Here is a 10,601-nt window from a genome sequence, read left to right on the forward strand (position 1 = left end):
ATATATATATATATATATATATATATATATATATATATTTATTAAGTAAACAAAAACTTTTATTTTGGATGCAATTAATCGTTTGACAGCACTATAATATAAACAAATCAATCTTTTTTTAATTAATATAAAATTAATAGAGAATATCATCAGTGAACAACAGTTTAAAGTAATACTGTATTATTTTGAATATAAGACTATATATATTATTTTTTTTTATTAATTTATTTTATAAGTACATATGAAAAAATGGGGTTGTCTTGTATTCAGAACAATACATTTAAAAATGAAAATTTGCCAAAAATGTAATCACCTTCAGGACATCCAAGATGTTGATGAGTTTCTTTCTTCATCAGAACAGATTTGGAGAAATGTGGCATTACATCACTTGCTCACCAATGTGCAGTGAATGGGTGCCATCAGAATAAAAGTCCAAAGAGCTGATTAAAACATCACAATAATCCACACGACTCCAGTCCATCAAGTAACATCTTGTGAAGCGAACTTGTATAGTTTTGTGTTTTTTTTAAGCTTGAAAGCTTCAGTACCCATTCATTTATATAGAAAAAAGCAACCAACACATTGCTTTAGCACACATCATCTTTTATGCTCCACAGAAGAAAGTCTTATGGGTTTGTAACAACATGAGGGTTTGTAGATGATGACAGAATTTTTAATTTTACGCACACTGTTCCTTTAAAGTATCTTTCATTGCAGTTCTTCACTTTGATTCAACCAGGGTTCTTCCCTGAAGCGATGTCAATGCCAGGCTGTTGATGATTGCTGTCAAAGAGGAATAATTCACTTGCTGTACTGAATACTCTAGCAATTTACAGTCTATGGCTTGTGTGCAGCACTCATGGGAAATGGATGTTAGCTCCCTCTGCAAAAGCGCCTTATATCAGTGAGATTAGCCATCTTGACTCTGACACTCCATCTCTCATGCCTTTCGTGACCTTCTGATCCTCTCCAAGATGGTTTCTACTGTAGTTCAGCAACACAGCTTGCTACATTTGTCTTCACTACCCTTTACTACTCTCCTTTAACTCCGTGCAGGTCTAGGTCAGCAAATTATCTAGCAGCAAATCCACCTAGATGCTGATTTCTCGGTGTTTGGTCACAATTATCACTGCTTTATTGTTGACGACTTTTAAAGTTTAACAACACTTTCGTAATGTGACACGGTTAATTTATGAATCAAGCTGAACTTGTTCACTGAAATATTGGAGCAGTTCCTGGGTGAACTATTCTTTTTAAAAAAGTTTTTTTGGGGGGTAAATGATTTGTAATGGGGAAAATGCATTAAATTGAAAAAATAAAAGATGTAAACAATCTTATAATTCCTTGAATAAATGATAAATAACAATTTGTAATGGGAAATGCATTAAATTAGACAACAATCATCTTAACAATCTTAAGAGTCATTGGATAAATAATTTGTAATTGTTAAAATATGTATTCAATTCGAAAACAATCATCTAAACAATCTTAGGCTTCTTGGATAAATTATAAATAGGTTATAATGGGATAAAAATGCATTAAATTAGAAAAACATTATCTGAACAATCTTTAGAAAACTTTGGATAAATGATAAACAATTTGTAATGGGGAAAAATTACAAATTTGGGGGGGGGGACGGAAATCATCTAAACAAGCTTAAGATTCCTTGGATAAACGATAAATAAGTATTTGTAATAATGATTTATTTTCTTTAAAAAAAAATGTGTAAATGATCAATTGTAATTGTAAAAAATTAATTAAATGACGACTTTGGTCCTTCTTTGGTCCTCACTGGCCTTACAGGAAAAGTTAAATTTTACCGCTATTGTTAAATAACAAGAAATTTTTGACTTTTATTGTTAATTTCTTTTTTCTGTTGTTGTCCCTTCTCACCTTCACCAAGTTTCATGCCTGTTTTCAGAACATACATTATCTTGTCATACATACAGTACTTTCAGTTTTCTTAAATTTTCTTACATCATAATTTTGCTGACAGGTTGTTGGAACATAAGCATGCTTAGAAAATAACTGGGGGAGTTTTCAAGATGGCTGTGAAGTGATCTGACTTGCCTTGACTTGCAAATATGCACTGATGATTCATGCAAAATATAAGTAGAAAGATTTATGATGAAGGCTAATAGAGTTCATTTTGATTTCATGTTGCCTTTAACAAGCATTCTGCCCCCGTATCGTATAGCATACAATCCCTGTCTCTTCCCCAGCCTTGACCAGTGCTGAGGTGAAGCCATGAAAATGATTTTTCCACAGTTTTTAGCGATGTGTGAGGTTGCTGATGCCACCACAATTGTTGTCACCTACTGGGATGCACAAAGCAATTTCTCAGAAACACAGACATGCTGTGAAGTGCGTGGTGTGAGGCTTAGTGTGTTTGTGCGATGGGATTTGTCAAATAGAATTCTCAACACAAGAAGATGAAGGAGAGATTTCAGCCGCAGTGTACGGGTCCCTCGCTGCCGATTCACTTTAAATATTCTTGACACAATAAGCAGCGCTGTCAGTCAGCAGGGCCACTGCTTGGATAGAAAAATGGACAGAACCGTACGCAGTTTATATCATGAAATCACTAGAAGATTTGCAGAGCACAGATTTTGATAATGGTTGTAAAAGTGTCAGTTTTGCATTATGAGACAGTGGGGCCCATATTGTCTAAGACCACATTGAAAATCTAAAATTTAATGTCTAGAAATAAACGTTGTTTTAGGATTTTGAGATATTTAAAACAAAAGGAATGTTATAACAGAATGATTAAAAAATACTTAATGTTTTTCCCTTTCTAGGTAACTAGTCTTAAGTACCTGGTGACATTGATAGTGATCATCTTACATCATGCTAAAGAACATATTTTTTCAAACTTGTGGAGTTCTCCATTTCTGGTAAGCCCCAAATGACTAAAAACCACCATAAACACAAATGCACAATTCTTTTAAAGGCACAATGTAATTTTCGCCACTAGAAGGCGCATATTCAGAAGAAACAAAGGCATAGTTTGATGACGCCGTGACTGAGTGTGGAATCATGGGAGTTGTCATCATCTTCCCCACAGCCGAAGCAATCCGAGGGGACTCTGGCAGAAATCATGTTCATGGATGAGCTAATGATTTATTAACGTAGTAGAATGAAGCAGGGTGAGGCTGAAAGCTGTCGAAGCGAGTCTTTTGAGTGAATCAGTTGACCAATTTCACAAAACCAATGTGAATTATTTATTTATGAATCAAACTCAGTTTCAGTAATTGATGACAGAAATGAGTTTCTGGGTGAACTGTTCCTTTTAAGATCTGCTTAATTTCTTCTAAATAATCTTAATTGTAATTGAATGATAAATGACATAAATTGTAATAAAAAAACATACAATTAGAAAAATGTATTCTAGACATTATTAAGATTCCTTAGATAAATTATAATAAATAACATAATTTGTCATTTCTAAAGATTCCTTGAACTAATGATGATAAATACAATTTGTAATTGAAAATGCATTAAATTAGACAATTCATTTTAAACAATCTATCAAAAAAATTCATTGGATCAATGATAAATAGCAATTTGTAAAAGGAAAGAAATGCAGTAACTTTTAAAATGTTTTCTAAACAGTCTGAAGATTCTTTGGATAAATGATAAATAACAATTTGCAATGGGAAAAATTGCATTGAATTAGAAAAATATCTTCTAAACAATTTTAAAGGGGTCATATGATGCGATTTCAAGTTTTTCTTTCTCTTTGGAGTGTTACAAGCTGATTGTGCATAGATAAGATCCCTGAAGTTGCAAAGACTAAAGTCTCAAAACCAAAGAGAGATACTTTATCAAAGTTAAGACTCTTCCACGCCCCCTAAAACGGCTCGTTCTAACACGCCCCCACATATCTACCTCACTATGTGGAAATATTTGCGTAATGCCGCCCAAATGTGCACGCAAAGAAAGAAGGCGTGGTTTCAGTAACCGCAGTTAGTGTTGAAGCAGCCATGTCAGGGAAAGCTGTGTGTTTCTAGGCGAAAGCAAAAGCACTTTATTTGGCCTTCCGAAAGTAGATGCATTTAGGAATCTTTAAGATTACTTACAACAGAACAGCAATGCATTTTATGGACGACCGTTTCGTGAACCTAGGAGAGGAGGTCATTCTGACTTTGCTATGACAATCTGGCGCTTCTGAATCAGCTACTGAAAGTATGTTTTGTTACTAGTTTAAGTATTTGCTATTGACTGAGTTTTGCGCATCGTGTGTGTGTGTGTGTGCGCGCGTGTGTGAGAGAGAGAGAGAGAGAGAGAGAGAGATTACATCAAATACACAAAATAATGATCTTTAAAAAGCATCATATGACCCCTTTAAGATTCTTTGGACAAATGTGACCCTGGTCCACAAAACCAGTCTTAAGTGTCAATTTTTCAAAATTGAGATTTATACATCATCTGAAAGCTGAATAAATAAGCTTTCCATTGATGTATTTCCGACAATATTTGGTCGAGATACAGCTATTTGAATATCTGGAATCTGAGGGTGCAAAAAATCTAAATATTGAGAAAATCGCCTTTTAAAGTTGTCCAAATTAAGTTCTTAGCAATGCATATTACTAATCAAAAATTTAGTTTTGATATATTTATGGTTGGAACTTTACAAAATATCTTCATGGAACATGATCTTTACTTAATATCCTAATGATTTTTGGCATAAAAGAAAAATCTATTATTTTGACCCATACAATGTATTTTTGGCTATTGCTACAAATATACCTTGTAAAATAACCTCATTTTTAAAGGGAAAAATACATCAAAGTAGAAAAATGACTTTTACTAGTGGTCTCAGACTGATGAAACCCGTATTGTCTTCATAAAGATCTTCAGATGAATCTGCAGAATAGGAATGAGCCATTCTCACAGAGTAAAACAGTCATTGCTGAGGTGCATGAGGTGAATACTAAAATATATGAAGATGTCTCTGAGCCAGAGATAGACAGATGATGTTAGTCCCCGCAGTCCTCCTCATCAGACATCTGGACCCACAGGTGGCTAAACAAGCCTGGGATTCAGCTGCAGGAAGAAATGGTCCAAGAAATTTGCTTGGTCCAAATCCCCGAAGCTTCCTTCCACCTCCAACCCAACCTGCGTGCCAATCCCATTTAAAGCGCTGACATTTTTGATTACCAGCTGCAGTGTCCATTTCCCCCTCATATATTTGGCTTTTAAAAAGGTGAATCGGAACAGTTTTGTTCTGCCACTGCTGACACTTTGGCAGGCTGCAGCAGTGTCTATGAGCTCACTGAGGTTTCAGTCATTTCATTTTTTTGGAGTGTTATCAATAGATATTTTATGAGACGTTCTTTCAGTTGCCGTTGAGAGTAATCTGTGCTTAAAGAGACAGTTGCCTGAAAATGAAAATTGTCATAATTTGCTCTCCTTCATTGTCATTCCAAACCTGGTTTCCTTCCTTTCTTCTGTGGAACACAAAGGGCAAGTTCACAGAACCATTTTGAGTTAAAACTAATCCGGGTTAGTAAATGATGACAGGATTATTACTTTAAAGATCTTAATTTCTTCTAAACAATCTTAAAGGAAGTTCACCCAAAAATGAAAATTTGCTCATCTAAACAGATTTGGTCATCAGAATTTATCATTACATCACTTGCTCACCAATGGATCCTCTGCAGTGAATGGGTGCCGTCAGAATGAGAGTCCAAACAGCTGAGATTGCACAGACGAGACGTTATATGAGCAACATCTCCAGAGAGAATGAACATTTCTGTGCCATCCGAAACACTGTAACCCTCCCCTTTCTGATTGTGGCAGTCAGGGAAGAATTGGCCACATCTTAAATCCCACTGAATGGCTGTTCTCTATGTCTGGTGATGCCATTTGATTTTCATCTTAATTCATGAAGATGATTGCCTCTGTAGATGTGCTCAAGTTACCTGTCAAGTCGGGTATAAATATTGCATGGTTCAGGCATGCTGTGCGAAACAAGCTGTTGTTCAACAAAACCGGAGGTGGGTCAGGCTGTGGGGTTCTTTTGTCTGTTCCAGATGTGACCTAATTTAAAATCCCCATATTAATCATGTAGGATCCAATCTACAGAACAAAAAAAAACAAGGCTCAGTATTGAATTTTGTCAGTGAGGAGTGTGAACTCTGTGCTTGTTACATCGATTGCCTCACAGACGAAACTGGATTTATTGAAGTTGAAATGAAAACCTGGATGCGATATTTTGTCATCCTTAAAATATAGATTTTCAATCTGTCTACATTTAGCACTATTATTAGTATTAGTATGAAACTAATTTTAATAACAATAAGTTGATGTGGCAATCAGTTAATCACATAGTGTGTATATCTATAATATTTTTGCTGAGAAAGTCACGTTAAGCCAAATTAAGACAATTCGAAGGTATAGGTAAGTTTTTGAATGATCTTCATTCAATTTATGTATGCTTTTTTAAATATTTATATTATACTTAATAAAGTATTAATAATTTGTTCATACTTTTATTTATTTCATATTACAAATTATTATATATTATTATTTATTTATAATAATTTATCATATTAATATGTAAGCATTATATACATATATATATACAGTGGGGCAAAAAAGTATTTAGTCAGCCACCAATTGTGCAAGTTCTCCCACTTAAAAAGATGAGAGAGGCCTGTAATTTTCATCATAGGTATACCTCAACTATGCGAGACAAAATGAGTATGGGCCATTCTACAGAATTGGTGCAAACTGCTGTCCCATAACCAAAGAACACATTAATTAAAGCATTTAAGTATTCAAATCTTAGATGTTTACTAAGATCCTTCTATTATCTATGGAAATGCACAATAGCATTATTAATAGCAAAATTAAAATATAACTTATATAAATTAAATTCTAATAATTAAATATAGCTTAATAAATATGAAATCATCATTTATTGGGTACTTTCAATTGGGAGGAGGCTGTCCCGAACCCTAACCCCTAAATTTCAACTTCTGAAAATGATATTGAAATAAATTAGTTTTTGTTTTTTTTCTATTGTTGTTGTTGTTGTTGTTGTTGTTGTTGTTTTTTGAAGTATCTTTTTAATTCTTTTAAAAAGTAAAGTTAAAAAAAAATCTTTATTTTATATTTTCTTTCAAATCATATATATATATATATATATATATATATACTTATTTTTATTTTATAACATTTAAAAAGACTGAATTTCATCTGATGTAATATCATGCAAACATTTCTTGACAGAATGTGCAATTAGTTTCGCTGTATTTGTTGAAATTAGACCGCTTTGAATGGTACCTTAGTGAATACAACATAATTAGTGGTTGCATTGACTCGCGTCTAAATCGTGAGAAGTAGGTATCTAGCCATAAATAAAATGGAACATGGAGGCAGGTGGAATCTCTTTGCTGATAAGGTAGCTGCTGGTTTTGGAGTGCATCACTCACATCATCCCCCATTTGAGAAATGGGTCCTGTCATGAGCAGGGCTCATATCCACTGCTTTTAACATCTATACACCTCTGAGTGCTTTAAACACCTGTACTGATTCATTCAATGTGTATTGGGCTCCATTAAGCACGGTGAATTTCTGCTGTTAATACCGATTTATACAAGTGTTTTTCTTTTGTATAAAACATGTTTATATTTTATTGATGGCTATGACATTTTTGGCTTTACGTTTCAGGCATACAGTGGATAAATACTGAAAAGCATGCATTGACAGTTCCTGACAATTTAATAAGGATATTGGATTCATTTATGATGTTTCAAAAGAGCCCTGTGCCGTCTCTTAAAGACATCATAATGCAGTTTATTCAGTGACTGTACTGATAGTCTGCACCATGGCATTTCAGGGACTGATGCTCAAAAAGCAAATTGAGAACCTAAACATGAAAGAGATGAAGAATGAAAGAACTGAAATGAATCCAGCATCTGGCTCGTCCCTCAAGAATAGCGTCTCTGAAAAACCATTGTTGCATATGGTATGACTAAACGCTGTTAAATTAATGCACACTTTAATTATCGCTGACATGCCGCAAGACGTCGTCTATTTTTCTCTGTCTGCCAAACCGCAAACCCATCTACATATCATTTTTGTACCATATGCAGTCTGGTTTAGTGCATAAATGAACATATTTTAGGCACAATGTTGCAAGTTACTTTAGAACTGTTTTTGTTAAACAAAACTAAACAAATGACTTAAAGGTGTGTTGCGTTGGTATGTAATATTGACAGCTCGTGGTTGAAATGGGTACTGCAGTCCAAATTCAAAATATTGGTTATTTCGCTTCCTCCTTAGGGCCCTATCATACACCCGGCGCAAGTGTTTTTGCTAGTTTTGCCGTCCTGCGCCGCGTTGTTTAAATAGCAAATGCATTTGCGCCCATTTGTGCTCCCATGCTGGTCTAAAAAAGGTGTGTTCAGGCGCATTGTTGGCGCGTTGCTATTTTGAGGAACTGAAAATAGACTGCGCCATAGACCAACTCAAACCCGGTCTAAAGTCTGGTGCAATATTTTTTCTTTGTTATTTAAAGAGCGCGTTAGTAATATGCGCCTATAGGCGGGTGCACAACGCGCGTACACTTTGCTTATTACACACACAGGGACACGCAGCAGCACACAAATATTTTTAAAAATGAGAAATTACATTGTCATGTAAATAGCGAACCCTTTTAAAGGGGATGGGAGATGAGGCTCTGATTGGTTTATTGTACGTTACGCCCAAAAAACACCCATTACTCATTAAGAGAATATAGGGACAACCCGTTTAGACCACTAAACTAGCAAAAGTGGATTTGGACACGCCCTGAGTGCACCTGCGTCTTGCGCTTTAGACCATGCACTTAGATCGTTAAAATAGGGCCCTTAGACTCAATGCGCATCCAGATTAGGGACAGGCAACAGGAACGAGTGCAACTGACAATGGAAGGCGATGAACCTAACACTATTTGTTAATGTACATTTAAATGCCTCTGGTCATAGAGCTTTTTAGATGGATGCCAAGGCTTTTTAGGTCAGGTAGAACCTGCAATCTCTGATGCAGTTTAATGGCTGCAATACCCTGTGTTTTCCACCGATTATTATTATTTGCTTAACCACTTTTAAATGGCTTTTTGGTTGCTTTTAGTCAGAAAATCTCTGTGATGATTGGTTGATATCAGAAGGGAGGCTAGCCTCCCTTGCGAGGTTTCTTTTCTCAACACTCCTCAGCGATGAAAGTGAACACTCGATGGTGATTGGCTAATTTTTTTTACCAACGGAGGCGAGCTTCGTGCTCCCCCGGCCTCCCCCTCCCCTTCTCTATCATTAGCAGTTGTAATTACATCAGCAGATTCGGCACATTCGCGATAGAAAAGCGGCGCTTTCACGTTATGGTATTACAACTGTGAAATTACAAACAAAAAATACACATTCTGAGACCTGAACTGAAATTAATTGTGAATTTTATTAACATTAAATCGTCGTCCTCCCATTTTCACCTTAAAATTATGCCTCCCCCGACGAGCCGCCACTGTTAACATCAATGGATGAAAAGTTATTTTGATTATTAAAATATTAAAATAAGCGAAAAGTTGAAGTTGAGGAACCTAAAATGGTTCTTCTGTTTCATCTCGCCAATGAACAAAATTTTGTTTGTTTTGTTTTGTTTCTGCTTTTTTTGTACGATTCAGTGCTCATAAGGAAAGTTTTGCATTGTTCCTTAATAGTGCTGTGTTTCTGAACAAATTTGTTGAATGAGTGATTAAATGACTCATTCATTATGACACTTGTTACATTCCAGAATTAATGAATCATAGGGCTGGGCGATATGGGCAAAAAAATATCACACTAAAAATGTTTCAGATCAGTCGATATAAATAATTATCACGATACATTTTTTTTCAAATCAGTCGATATCAATAATTATCATGATAAAAAAAACATTCAAAAGCTTTCAAGTTTAAAGGAAGACTTTTGCTCCTAAGTTAAAGTTAGAAACCAGACTGTTAATTGTGGTTTTAAAGTACTCTTTATGGTCAGAACATGACAAACGATTCACGTTTTTGAAGTCTTTACACTTTTTCAGTCATTTTTCCTTAACAGAATAAATATCTTAATAGAATAAATAAATTCTTTCTGCATGTTCCCTTTCAGTCGATCACTCTCGACGTCACGTCGGATGACCGACGAATTGGGATCTCACTTAGAGAGACCAATCCACTTCGAGTGTAAACTAAACGAGCCAATGCATATTGGCATGCGATTATTGCATCCAGCTGCTGCTGATCACAGCGTGAGTATAAGTAGGCAGCAGATGCAGCACATATTCAGCTTTTCGCTTCGGAGCCGAGCGGTTCTATCGTTCTGCTCCTGACCATCTGCTGAGAGTAAAGCTACAGTCAAGCAAGCTCTTTGTGGGCTCTCATGCTGGTGGACGGCGCTTCAGCGGCGGTGGTTTTCCCATGTCGAGTGGGTTGCACACAACAGGCTGCACTACCCCTGTGTGTGTTGCAGACGGCCATCTCCCCTGTGCACTTCAGCACACTAAAAGAGCAATTTCCATCTAAAAGAGCTTCACGGGTGGAACGTCTTTTTAAAGAAGCGTCTTTTTAAAGATGTCGTACCATC

The sequence above is a fragment of the Sinocyclocheilus grahami genome, unplaced genomic scaffold (assembly GCF_001515645.1).
Source record: "Sinocyclocheilus grahami isolate Dianchi unplaced genomic scaffold, SAMN03320097.WGS_v1.1 scaffold197.1, whole genome shotgun sequence".
Classification (NCBI taxonomy): domain Eukaryota; kingdom Metazoa; phylum Chordata; class Actinopteri; order Cypriniformes; family Cyprinidae; genus Sinocyclocheilus; species Sinocyclocheilus grahami.